This window comes from Marmota marmota, unplaced genomic scaffold (genome assembly GCF_001458135.2).
Source record: "Marmota marmota marmota unplaced genomic scaffold, marMar, whole genome shotgun sequence".
NCBI classification, from domain to species: domain Eukaryota; kingdom Metazoa; phylum Chordata; class Mammalia; order Rodentia; family Sciuridae; genus Marmota; species Marmota marmota.
In genome coordinates, this window is record NW_026000082.1 from 33,819,083 (window position 1) to 33,831,433 (window position 12,351).

Genomic DNA, 12,351 nt, shown 5'->3' on the forward strand with positions numbered 1-12,351 from the left:
TCTCAGCCTCCCAAGTCACTGGTATTACAGGTGTGTGCCACTGTACCTGGCAAATTGTTTTACATTTAGACGAGTTCCTGATTTGATTGAAGACTGCTGGATTTTTTTTTTTTGTGTGTGTGTGTGTGTGTGTTGCTGAGGACTGAACCCAGGGCCTTGCTCCTTGGAAGTCAGGTGCTCTACTAATGAGCCACATCCTCAGCCAGAAGGCTGTGCTAGGAATCAGCTACAGGTGTGCATATCCCTTCAACAGATACTCTAGAAATAAAATGGTGAGCATCACGGAGATCCTGCTGTCTTCTTCACAGTTGGGGCACACAGATCAGGAGAGACATAGGCATCCACCGCTCCAGAGGGAGCTCTTAATCTTAGCAGTCACAGAATGCTTCCTGGAGAAAGTGACCCATTTTAAAAATTGGAACCCAGAAGCAGATGCTGGTCTGTTAGGAATATTTTAGGAGAAGGTTTCACTTGACATTAAAGCAGATGGTTTCAGGTATTTTTCATAAATTCAACAATATCACCAAGTAAATAGGTTCTTACTGTGTTTCTTCATCCTCTTGGGAGGGCTTGTCCTCTCAGTTGCAGGAAGGTTGTGTCAGCTCCATATCTTATAATAGCTATTAAGCAGAAGTCATCAGGGAAGCAGTTTTCCCAGTGGCCAGCAAATGGGTCCCCTGGACACTTCTAATGGAAAGTCTGGCTGAGAACATAGCAAAGGAATAAGGCAGGCCATAGACTGAACTTTGTTCCTTGGGACTGAGCACCTACTGTTTCCAATGAAGTAAAGTTTTGTCATCAAGGAGGAAAGGATGAATGTCTGCCAGGAGCAGCTTAGTGCCTGGCACAGGTGGAGAGGACCTGACAGAAGATGTTTCAAGACAGAGGGAACAGATAGGCAAAGGTCTGGAGATCAGAGCATAGCCCCATTCATAGACTAGAAAATCCTTTGCTGTGCCTGGAGCTTAGAAGTGAGGGAAGGTGAGGCAAAACACACGTTAAGGGATTTGGGTTGCAGTGAGGATAGCCTATATTTTTGCCTTCCCATTTCCTTTCTGGCATATTTTGGCCACAGAACTACCTGGAAGATCAGCAGAGGTCCTAGGCCTGAATTCTGCTCAGAGCAGTCTTTTTTTTTTTTAAATAGTACTAGGGATTGAAGCCAGGACCATTCCACCTCTGAGCTACATCCTTAGCCCTTTATTTTTTAAAAATTTTGAGACAGTGTTTCACTAAATTGCCCAGGCTGGCCTTGAACTTGCAATTCTCCTACCTCAGCCTCTGGAGTTGCTGGGATTACAGGTGTATGCCACCATGCCTGGCACTCAGAGCAGTCATTTTAGTAATGACCTGGCTAGGGAGAGTGGTGTGTGTTGAGCACTGAGTTGAGGCAGCTTAGGCCAGATTTGCTTCCAGAGGGCCGTGGCAGCTCTGTATCCCCTTTACCCATGAAGAGGTTAACAGGAAAGGCTACTTGAAGGAATGACTGACCCAGAGAAAATGAGAAGCTAGAGGTGCCACACCACTATTCTTCCTGTGGTTTGCTATGAGTAATGGAACAAAGTCACTATTCCACACCTCCCACTGGGCAGGCAACTGCTGCCAAGGTGCCCCTGGGCAGAGGTGAAGTGGAAGGAGCCGGTCAGGTAGGGTGAGAATCTTGGCATTTGGACCAGTGATGACATAAGCTCAGCTTCAACTTCCTTGTGTGTAAAGTGGGAATTGTACCTTTAAAATAAAGTATAATTACTGAAAAAATCACTCATTGCCTTTGGTGGTCCAGACACCTGGACCCTTCTTCCCCCATGCCTTCGGCCCCTCAGTTGCTTCTTAGGGCAGCCACAACCAGACTGTGACCCTTCTGGCCCCTCTCACCTCCCAGTGGAGGTAGAAGGAAGTGTGTAGGAGGTTGATGATGGGTCTGAGCCTGCTTGGAGGGTGGAACCTCAGAGAAACAGGATTTGCCTCTTTCCATTTCCTTCCAATCCCATCCTAGCACATCTGGTTCATGGACCCTTTGCTGGAGTTATCAGTACTTATCATTGGAATTGGGGGCTCAGGGCTCCACAGGTATTGAGAAAAGAGCACAGAGGGGCTTGGAGTCACCCTCTGAAGTATCTGCTTTGTCACTCATTTAGCTTCGTGACCCTGGCAATTCATTTCTTCTGGCTGGACTTTAGCTGCCTCGTCTTTGACAAAATGAAGGTAACAACCCCTCCTGACTCCGTCCTGTGAACTCTAGTGAGATTCCATTTATTGGCAAAAGAACAAACCTCAGACGAGTTTTTGTTTTAACAGTGCTGGGTATCAAACCCAGCTTCTTACCTGTGCTAGGCATGTGTTCTACTACTGAGCCACAGCCTCAGCCCTGTTTTTTGTTTGTTTGTTCACTTTTGAAATGGAGTCTTGCTCTGCTGTCCAGGCTGTCCTCACACTCCTGGACTCAAGTGATCCTCCGCCTCCCTTCCCCTAGTAGCTGGGGAAGTACATGTGTACCACTGCAGACTGGAGCTTGAATCTGCTACAGTATGAACTAAGATTCCTTATGCAAGCCTTGAAACTTGAGTTTCAGCCTCCTCATCTCTTACATATGTTGCCCTGAGGACTGAGAAGATCAGGGAAACCAGGTGCCTGGCACAGCAGCGTACACAGTGGCTGCCTCACTTCCCCAGTGTGGTGTATCTTTCCAAGAATTAGATGAAAGAGCTGGTGACTGAGGATATCAGGACACTTGTTAAAAGGTCATTCTGTGGTTTCCCTGAATATTCTGGCTCAGGATTCAGGATGTGCGTGTGTGTATGTGTGTGTGTGTGTGTATGTGCATTGGGGGTGGGGGGATACAACTGAATCTTTAACAAGCTCCCAGATTAACTCAGCCGGGTTGGAACTACCGGGCAAGGTCAGACAACTCTTCACAAAATAGGATGTTGGGAGAGCTCTAGGTTCCCTCAGAGATGTCAATATCTTCATAGCTGTGGTGTAGACATACTCCAGGTGGGAGATAGGTAAGTGGAGCTAGCAAGGTAGAATCCCCACATGATATAACTCTTCTTCCCCAATCCCAGACTTTCTCTGAGTCCCACCAATTCTGCTCTGTGCCATAGACTGAGACCTTGGAATCCTCCAGGTGCTTGATAAAATTTCATTTCCTGGGGGCATTGTGGGATCAGAATGTTCAGAAATGGAATCTGAAAAACTGCCTTTGTGTGTGTGTGTGTGTGTGTGTGTGTGCGCTTGTGTTGTGGATTGAACCTAGGGCCTTGTATATACTAAGCTGTGCCCCAAGCCTAACCTTCAGTTTTAAGAAGTTCTTCAGCTGAGTCTGATGTGGGGAAAGTACTTGACCTCTGATGCTGCCGTGCAAGGGAGGAGCTTAGGTAAATTAAGTGATTTTTTTTTTGGTGGTGGTGCTGGGGATTGAACCCAGGGTCTTTTGCATGCAAGGCAAGAACTCTACAATCTGAGCTATATCCCCAGCCTGAATTAAGAAATTTTCATTGACTAAATCCCTGTCATGCACCAAGCATCATGCTGGGTATGATATAGGGAATATGAATCACTGTTATAGACCCAGGAAACAGAAGCTCAGAGATATTCATTGTAGAACTCAATCTGAGAACAAGAGGTGGCAATCAAATCTCAATCTAGTGGATTCTTAGACTGGTATTTAAGAATGTCCACTGTGCCATGGCCCAGTTTCCCTTCCTCTATGCCTCCACCTCTGCTCCCTGCTAAGTTCAGTCAGATATTTTGGTGAGGAGATGGTGGAAGTAGAGATAGGCGGTAGCTTTCAGGGCAGAACAGGTATAAAGTTGGAATTCTGAATCAGTCCTAGGCTTTTGTCAGAACTAGGAATATTTTTTTGCCTTGGTCAGACTAGGGACTCCTCAGAGCAACTACTGAACTCATGAGTGAGGTGTGGCTTTTTCTCCCTCCAGCTGGAGGTGGCTTCAGAATTTTTCCTTTCCTAACAGACTAGACAAACCTGAAGGCAGGGCTGTCTCTTCCTTGGTTGGGGGCACCTGCAGGCAAGTTATGTCACACCCATTGGAATGTGATCCTCTACAGGCAAAACTATATGTCCCCCACAGACAGGGGTGTCTTCTGAAAACAGCTTTGAGTCTTTTCTGTCGGGTTGGGGCTCACTGGATTTGGGACTGTGCCCATTAAAACTTGGACTTTTGAAGAGCTCCCTTTCCCCAACAGAAGAGAAGCCAGACCAGGCCCAGCCCTTCTAGTGGGGCTCAGCATCGGATGGGTGTAGCCCAGTGCTGGCTGAGCTGATGTGCAAATTCCTGGTTGTATACGGGTATTTCTGGTGAACTTGGGGCTGGGGCCCTGAGGAGCTGGCTTCCTGGCCTGAGATGCCCTGCCCATCCAGTAGAGTCATCAGGCAGTCCTCCCCAACTCTTCGTGTTGCTGCGGCCACCAAAAAAGATTGGAGGGTAGAATCACATGAGTAATGCACTTGGCACTGGGCCTGCTTCTGCCTCCTCCTCATTCCCCACCCCGCTTCCTTAGCTCCCTGGGAGCATATCCAGAAAACTTACTCTCAGAGGCCCTCAGCCTCTCTGTCACCTCCCGGACCACTGTCCTCACTGTTGCTCAGGTAAGAGGTTTTGGCCTGGGTGAGAGGGTCAGGCTTGGCTATTTTGTCTAGCTGCTCCCCAGAATCCTTAAGACTGCTTAGGTTTTAGAGGGGTCCTTGGAGCACGTTTGGATTTTCTAATTTCCCTTTATTCCCCCACCTCATGGACATATAACCTCTCTTTGTCACCCATAGACATGTACACATCTTCTTACCCTTTATAGACACTAACCACACACCAATAGATGTAGCCTTCCTTTACATACAACACACAAAACACATTCTCACACACATAACACACAGAACTTCATCATCCGTAGATATATATATCTCTATAACCCATGACCCCTCACTAAACAGAATATACAAACTGTCACCAACTGGCCTAGTATCTCCACATGTGATCCATATTGTAGCTCACAGGATGAAACACACATCTTTAGACATATGACATGTACACACTACCATACGGAAGACCCTCCACTTACTCACATAAACAAACCTACTGCATGTGGTCACACAGACATCTCCCTGCCCCACCCCACCCAACCCACACCAACAAAACACCTGCACAAATCACAGATCCACCTCTTCCCAAGAAGTCTTTTCTTTTTCTTTTCTTTTTTTTTGTAATTGTAGATGGACAATATGCCTTTATTTTGTTTATTTTTATGTAGTGCTAAGGATTGAACCCAGTGCTTCATATGTGCCAGGCAAGTGCTCTGCCACTGAGCTACAGTCCCAGCCCCCCAAGAAGTCTTAAGGTGGTTGGATGCTGCTGCTCAGTCAGGGATGAGGCAGGTCTGGGACTGGTCAGAATACCATCCTCACTGTTACCTGAGTCAAATCTCCATATAGATGAGCTCTGTTTCTGGGGTCTCTATTCTATTCTTTTTGACTGTTTGTTCTTTTGTTATTGTCTCTCTGTCTTAATGTCTAACATTGTGTCCATTGGTAACTTTGTAAGAAGACTTCACATGTGATAGGGGAAGTTGGATCACATCCTTATTTTTCTTATAGCCTTGTTTTTCAAAAATTTCTTGACTATTCTTGGAACTTTGAATTTTCATTTGGAATTTTTGAATCAGTTCGTATGGTTCCTGGGAAAACTCTATTTGGATTTTGATTGGACTTCATTGAATGCAAAAAGTTAAATTGGGAAGAACTGATGTCTTGCTGGACGTGGTAGCACATGCTTTTAATTCTAGTGACTTGAGAGGCCCAGGCAGGAGAAGTGCAAGTTCAAGGTCAGCCTGGGCAATTTAGTGAGACCCTGTCTCAAAATAAAAAAATTAAAAATGTCTGAGGATATATCTGAGTGGTTAAGTGGTAAAGTGTTGAAGCGCTTCTGAGTTCAAACAAAAAAAGAATTGGTGCTGGGGCAATGGTGCATGCCTATAATTCCAGCGGCTTGGGAAGCTGAGGCAGGAGGATCATGAGAGTTCAAAGCCAGCTTCAGCAATAGCAAGACACTGAGCAACTCAGTGAGACCCTGTCTCTGAATCTCTAAATAAAATACAAAATAGGGCTGGAAGTGTGGCTCAGCAGTTGAGTGCCCCTGAGTTCAGTCCCTAGGACCAAACAAAAAGAGAGACAACTGGTGTGTTTATAATATTGTTCTGCATAAATCTGATACATCTATCTATTTATTCAATTCTTATTTAATGACTTTCCAATTATTCTTAAATTTTTTTCGTCAATATCTTGCACATCTTAGACTAAGGAGGAAAAGAAAGAAAGAAAAATAGAAAGAAATAAAAAGCCAAAATTGTTCTCTTGCAATTATAAACTGACCCCATGTCTTTTAGCCAGGAATGGTGTCTCACACCTGTAGTCCCAGTACTCAGGAAGCCAAGACAGGGGGTCACTTGAGCCCATGAGTTTGAGACTAGCCTGGGCAGCAGAGTGAAACCCCATCTCAAAAAATAAAATAACAAATGTCTTTTTTAAGTGATATTTTCTGTTTTTTACTTCTTTATAGGAGCATGATTGCTTTTGTCTGTTGTTTTATATCTAGAGATCTTGTTGAAATTCTTTGTCGATTCTAATAATTTTCCCACGGAATTACTTTAATTTTTTATGTAAATAATCATATGATTTGCTTTTTCATTCTAATCTTTATAAACTTTCCCCCGCAAATCTCATATTCTGCACAACAGAGAAAGGTTGTATAGAAATCTATATGATTATCCTCATTTTGCAAATAGGAAACTGAAGCATGAGGAGGTAAACTGGCTTTCTCAGGTTCATACAGAGTTGGTGGCAGTCAAGATTTGAACTCAAGTCCCTTTGATTCTAAAACCCATGCTCTTTTTCCTGTGCTATTCTTCCTCCCATGTTATCTTTCATTTATAGATTAGTACAAAGCTATTCACAAAAATTAAGTGTCCATATCACTCTAGGTTAAGGGCAGGCTGGGAAGCAAGGCTTTATAATAGTGGGATGGGACTGATATAGGGCTTAGTGCATCTGGGTCCTGGTTCCACTCTGATACCTGCTGTGTTATCTTAGATAAGTCACTTCTCTCTGATCTTATTTATTAATTCAGTAAACTTTTCCTAACACCTGTAATGTACCATCAACAATTCCAGAACTTGAGATATAACAATAAACAAATTCAAGGAGCTATAATTAAGATGAGCTGACAGAAAGTGAGTAAATAAGTAAAATAAATAGAATGTTAGATGTTTTGTAAGTGCTATCAACAAAAATAAAGCAGCGTAGAGGCCTGGGGAATGTTGAGGTATGACTGCAGTTTATTAGGGTGGTCAGGAGAGGCCTCCCTGAGAAAGTGGCATTTGAGAAAAGACCTGAACTTTGGATGTCCAGGGAAGTGTTCCAGGCAGAGGTGCAAAAGGTCAAGACAGGTGATTCTGGTGTGTTAGGGAAGAAACAGGAGATCAGAGCAACTAGAGTATGGAATTGAGAAGTAGAGATGAAGTCAGGTCTTACAGGGCCCTGCAGGCATTTTAAAGATTTTTTTCCTCTAAGTGAGGTGAAGCCACTGTAGGATTTTGAGCAGAGGAGTGATATGATCTGATTGAGGTTCACCTGTGCTGCTATGCTAGGGAGCATGGGGATAGAAGCAGAGAAGACCAGTGAGGAGGCAGGGAACTAGTGAGAAGTGGTAGGAGCTTGGACCAGGACCACAGCAGTTGAGCAGTGAGAAGTGATCAGATTTTGGATCTCTCTGCTGGTCCGTGGTCTACCTACCTACCTACCCATCTATCTACATTCATATTCATCTCTCACTTAAAGTAAATTTCCCATCCCCAACAACATAAAAAAAAGTAAACTTAATTTAAATTTCCAACAAGTTTAAATTTGATGGGGAAATCTTTGAAATGTGAACCAAACATTGGGCAATCCCTAAAATAAATAATTCCCTATTTTGTGGTACTGGGGATCAAACCCCATGCCTCATATGTGCTAGGTAAGCACTCTACCACTGAACCACAACCCCGGCCCCATATTTTCTTGATGATAATACCCCCAAAGAGATTTTTTTAAAGGCCATCTGAATATATAAACTCTTAGGAATATAAAGACTACAGTCCAGAATGAATCCCAGCTTCATTAACATTTGAGCCAAATAGTTTTTCATTGTATGGGCTCTTCTGTGTTGTTAGCAGCATCCCTAGCGGTTAGTCAGCTTTTCTTCACTGTGACCAAAATACCTGACAAGAGTAACTCAGAGGAGAGCTAGGGATATAGCTCAGTAGTAGAGCTCTTGCCTAACACGTGTTAAGCCCTGGGCTCAATCCCCCACCATTGTAAAAAAAACACACACACACAACTTCCTGAGTACTGGGACTACAGGTGTGAGACACCATGCCTGGCTAAAAGACATGGGGTCAAGAAGTTTATTTTGTTTCAGAGCTTCAGTCCATGGTCAGCCATGGCTATTGCTCTGGGCTGAGGTGAGGCAGAACATCTTGGTGAAAGGGCGTGGCAGAGGAAAGCTGATCAGCTCATGGTGGCCAGGAAGGGGAGAGAGAGAGAGAGAGAGAGAGAGAGAGAGAGAGAGAGAGAGAGAAGGAGAAAAGCCAGGGATCAAATATAATCCCTAAGGGCACAATCCCAGTGACCTACTTCTTCCAGCCACACCCCATCTGTCTACAGTTATAACTCAGTAATCTATTCAAATGATTAATCTGTTAAATGTGTTGATCCATTGATTTGGTTACAGCTCTCATGATGTAATCATTTTACCTCTGAACACTCCCACATCGCCTAACTTTAGCTTTTCAGGGGCACGTCATATTCAGACCATAAAACTGGTCTTTACCCACCAGATGCCAGTAGCTCATGCACACACACACACACACACACACACACACACCCTGCTTGCTACTGTGGCCAGATGTTGACAAATATCCTCTGGAGTGTAAAATAGCCCTGGCTGTGAATCACTGATATATTCAAATGCCTACTTAAAATATTTAATTTATTCCTTTAGTTATCCACACACTTAAATATTTTAGGAAATAATTTATTATTTTATAAATATTGCCTTTTTTTTCCCCCAGGGCTGAGGACCAAATCCAGGGCTTCACGCATGTTAAACAAGCTCTCAACCACTGAACTAAATACCCAACCCCTAAATAGTGCTTTTTTATACTCTCAAATTTTGAATTTTTGAAACAAGTTGATTCAAAACTTTACATTACATCTTCAATGTCAATATCTCCATTGTTATTGTAGTCCCTTTTCTGGCATTAATTAATGTTCCGGAGGACATCATTTTCACTTCCATTGACATTGAATGAAATATAGCACTTAACAAATTTAAAAAAAAAAGAAATATAGCACTTAACCTCCTACTAAGATGCTCTCAGAGGAAATTACAGCCCATTATCCATTATTATAGCATTGAGGCAGTTTTCTTTTCCATTGTTGTTTTGATCTCCAAAATCCAAACAAGTGCTGAAATGTTTTAAAAAACAAACAATGATAAAGGTTTTTATCTTAAAAATTGAAAACACATACAAGAATGCACTTAATGGTATAATGGATTCCCATGTACCCTCGGCCAGTTTCAACAATAATCTATTCATTTTATTCCATTGAAGTGTGTTCCATCTTATTTTGTTTTTTTTTTTTAAATATTTATTTATTTATTTATTTAAGTTCTCGGCAGACACAACATCTTTGTTTGTATGTGGTGCTGAGGATCGAACCCGGGCCGCACGCATGCCAGGCGAGCGTGCTACCGCTTGAGCCACATCCCCAGCCCTCCATCTTATTTTGAAGCAAATCCCAAATATAGAATTTCATCTGTATATGTTTTGTGTGTCTCTCTAAAAGACAAGAATTCTTTTTTTAATGTAACTGTGAAACAATTAACATACCTAATAATAAATATTACTATCTCAATATAATTGAACGTCCAAAAAGTGTTCACATTTCATAAATTCCTTTTTTTTCTTCTATTTGTTTGAATCAGGATCCAAAAAACATTCAAATGTAGTAATTGGTTGCTGTGTTTCTTAATTCTCATTTCATCTACAGTGTTTCCCTTCACCTTTTTTTCTCACTTAGAATTTACTTGCAGAAGAAGCGAGATTGTCTGTTCTGTAGCATTCTCTATTGTCTGAGCTTGTTGGGTGTGTCCCAACAACCTGGTCCTCTCTGTGTTTTCTCTAAAGTGGTGATTGAACTTGCTGATTTTTTTTATTATTTATTTTTTAGTTATAAGTGGACACAATATCTTTATTTCATTTTTATGTGGTGCTGAGGATTGAACCCAGTGCCCCCCGCACGCTAGGCAAACACTCTACCACTGAGCCACAACTCAAGCTCCTGAACTTGCTGATTCTATTTGCACTTTTTTAGCAAGACTATTTCATAGATAGTGCTATGAGTTGTGCACACACAAGGTCAACTTTATCAGGAAAAATTTCAAATATACACAAAGAGAAGAGTATGATAAATCTCTACACACCTGTATTGGTTTCCTGTACCCGCTGTAACGAGTTCCCACAGACTCGATGGCTTAACCACACACATTTATTCTCTGACAATTCAGAAGTCCAAAATCTCTGGGCCAAAATGAAGACATCACAGCAGGGCCATCCTCCCTCCTGAAACTCTACAGCAGAATCCAGTCCTTGTCTCATCTGGTTGCTGCTGGATTTCCTGGGTTGTGGGCACATCACTCTGCTGCTGTGGCCACATGACATTTTCCTCTTCTGTCTGTGTCAAATCTCCCTCAGGCTCTCTCTCATGTGGGCACTTGTGATTGTATGAAGAAGGCCCACTTGGATAATCCAAGGTAGTTTCTTCCACTCAAGATCATTAATTTAGGAACTGGGGTTATAGCTCAGCAGTAGAGCACTCACCCAGCATGTGGGAGGCCCTGGGTTCGATCCTCAGCACCACATAAAAATAAATAAACAAAATAAAGTTAAAAAAGAAAGATCATTAATTTAGCTGGGCGTGGTGGCATATGCCTATAATCCCAGTGATTTGAGAGGTTGATGACAGGAGGATGGAAAGTTGGAGATCAGGGGCTGGAGTTATGGCTCAGTGGAAGAGTGCTTGGATAAGGCCCTGAGTTCAATTTTCAGCACCACATACAAATAAATAAAATAAAGGTCCAACAACTAAAATATTTAAAAAAGAGAGAGAGAGAGAGAAAAGAAAGTTGGAGATCAGCCTCAGCAATTATGGAGACCCTATCTCAAAATAAAAAATAAAAAGGGCTGGGATGTAACTTGGTGGTAAAGTGCCACTGGCTTAAATCCCTAGTATTTATCAATCAATCAATCAATTAAATTGAACAAAAAATAAAAAGTAATCTTTACAGGTTTCAGGGTTAGGACCTAATATCTTTTTAAAAAATGTATTTATTTATTTGTTATTCTAATTTGTCAAATATGACAGCAGAATGCATTATATTTCATATTACACATATAGAACACAATCTTTCTTATCTCTGGTTGTATACAAAGTAGAGTCACACCATTCATGTCTTCATACATGTACTCAGGGTAATGATGTCCATCACATTCCGCCGTCTTTTCTACCCCTATTCCTTCTCCCTTTCCCTCATACCCCTTTGCCCTATCTAGAGTTTGTCTAATCTTCCCATGCTTCCCCACAACCCCATTATGAATCAGCCTCCCATATCAGAGAAAACATTTGGTATTTGTTTTTCTGGGATTGGCTAACTTCACTTAGCATTATGTTCTCCAACTCCATCCATTTACTTGCAAACGCCATGATTTTCTTCTCTTTTAATGCTGAATAATATTCCATTGTGTATATATACCACATTTTCTTTATCCATTCATCTACTGGAGGGCATCTAGGTTCCATAGTTTATCTATTGTGAATTGTGCTGCTATAAACATTGATGTGGCTGTGTCCCTATAGTATGTTGTTTTTAAGTCCTTTGGGTATAGACAGAGGAGTGGGATAGCTGGGTCAAATGGTAGTTAATTTTTTTTTTTTTTGTGGTACTGTGGATTGAACCCAGGGCCTGTGTATGAGAAGCAAGCACTCTACCAACTGAGCTATATCCCCAGCCCACAGGACCTGATATCTTTAAGTCTGTTATTCAGACTACTATAATAACGTTTCCCAGATTCTATAATTATCAATGTTCAGCAACATTCTCTATTTCTTTTCTGTTTCTCTTCTTCTCTCTTGCTAGAATTCTCTTTTTCTTTTCTTTTTTTTTTTTTTTGGCGGGCTCCTGGGGATCAAATCCAGGGCCTCATGGGCACTCTACCACAAGCTACACCCCCCAGGCTTTTAAA

At 42.2% G+C, this 12,351-nt stretch overlaps 1 protein-coding gene across 2 annotated transcripts in view; it reads left to right on the forward strand.

The window, feature by feature from the left end:
- The first annotated feature begins 2,068 nt into the window (after nucleotides 1–2,068).
- Ptafr (platelet activating factor receptor) overlaps nucleotides 2,069–12,351 on the forward strand; it is a 32,400-nt gene continuing 22,117 nt past the window's right edge. The window contains exon 1 of one of the 2 annotated variants that reach the window (XM_048816011.1): nucleotides 2,069–2,205. The gene's annotated coding sequence lies outside the window, so the exon portion shown is untranslated. Of the gene's footprint in view, nucleotides 2,206–4,467; nucleotides 4,610–12,351 lie in introns of those variants that run through there. The other variant, XM_048816010.1, reaches the window with a different exon arrangement.